Below are 1,955 nucleotides of genomic sequence, written 5' to 3' on the forward strand. Positions count from 1 at the left end.
CATATTGCTTAGGAGCACAGTTTGAAATTCAAAGCCTAGTAGGCAAAGTGGTTAAGGCGCTCGAGTCGTAATCTGAGGATCGCGGGTTCGAATTCCGTCATACCTAACATGCTCGCTCTTTCAGCCGTGGGGGCGTTATAATGTGACAGTCAATCTCACTATTCGTTGGTAAAATCGTAACCAAAGAGCTGACGGTGGGTGGTGATGATTAGCTGCCTTCCCTCTAATCTTACACTGCTAAACTAAGGACGACTAGCGCAGACAGCCCACGTGTAGCTTTGCGCGAACAAACAAACAAAGCCTATAAAAATTTTACAAGAAAATAATGGAAAGAAGAAACGCAGTAAGGAATTTGCAACAATTTTAATTAATTTTCTTTCGTTTTACAACATTTAAACTTTAATCAAGTCGTATTTAAATATTGTTTTGTATCTATCTGCGTTTAAGAAGTGTAAAAAAATATATATACAAATTTCTCATTTTGTTGGCACACGTGTCAACCAGTTCCAAATGAAGTGCCAAAGTGTCCCAAACCATTTTTTGGTAGAAATGACTTGTATGTGGTGTCTAAATCACAGTTATCAAATAAAGTCATCTACCATTGTATAGTCGAAAGAATTCGCTTTCAAATACTGTGTAACTTAAATTATCTTAACAAAGTATTTAATATAACATAAAATATTTGCTTACATATATAAAAATATAAATTTGTACTCCTGCACACGGCAGAGACTTCGGATCAAGATGAAACTAAAGCGGCCAATGATGCCTGTCTGTAGGTCTTAATATTCATTATATCAGGGCTACCAAGTTTAACATGTGAATGTTAACTTGTTGCTGTGACCAAAACGTGACTGTTTTAAGTGTTCAAAATAGTGACTAGGAATTGATGTCAGATTTCCCTTTCAAACCTTTGCTCTCCATTGTTCTATTATTCAAAACTGTTCTTTAGGTTTTTTTTAACAATTATTTTCAAATGGGTTACATCTGCTAATTTTTCGATCATCTAAATTGAAGTAAAATATGGGTCGGGGTACTTTTGGTACCCGTAAAAGAAAGATTAAATTATTCATCATATAACATACACTTGACATACTATCTGTAGTACCTGCGTGTAAGAAGATTCACTTATAACAACAATATACATAAAACTCACTCTTTATGAGAGTCCATCTTTGACTAAATAATTAAAATCAAAGCTGCTCCCATAGCACAGCAGCATGTCCGCTGACTTACGACGCTAGAAATCGAGTTTCGAATTCTGTGGTGTACAGAGCTCAGGTAGCGCATTGTGTAGCTTTCTGCTTAACTTCAAACAAACAAAACATTCGGATTTCTACGAGTATTTTCTTTTATTCGTATCGGTTTTTGTTTGCTAACAATTTAGTTACTATATACTACACTGTTCTTATCCTTAAATTCCTAAAGCTACTGAGTCTTTACTTTGCTTTCGTTTGCAGTAATATCGTTCTGGTTTTCTAGTCGTTTTATTTTAGTATTTTGTTTGTTTTTAAATTTCGCACAAAACTACTCGAGGGCTATCTGTGCTAGCCGTCCCTAATTTATCAGTGTAAGACTAGAGGGAAGGCAACTAGTCATCACCACCCACCGCCAACTCTTGGGCTACTCTTTTACCAAAGAACAGTGGGATTGATTATCATATTATAACACCTTCACGAGATAAATGAGGCAACTCAATATTTGTGACTAAGAGTTATCAATCTCAAGTTGAATGATTGCAAACGTGTATTTCAATGACGAGAGCAAAATCCCATCCTATAAATGAAAGTGTACAAAATATCAACACTTGAACATGAAAAACAATTACAGTTTGAAATCTTCTGAATATAAAAATAACTGGCTTTTTTTATTCCAATCCATTTTTTTCTGTAATTGTAAGAACGACAAAAATTGAAAACAAAAGTATGTTTCTAATGGATGGCCCGTAATATGAG

This window comes from Tachypleus tridentatus, chromosome 13 (genome assembly GCF_004210375.1).
Source record: "Tachypleus tridentatus isolate NWPU-2018 chromosome 13, ASM421037v1, whole genome shotgun sequence".
NCBI lineage: Eukaryota > Metazoa > Arthropoda > Merostomata > Xiphosura > Limulidae > Tachypleus > Tachypleus tridentatus.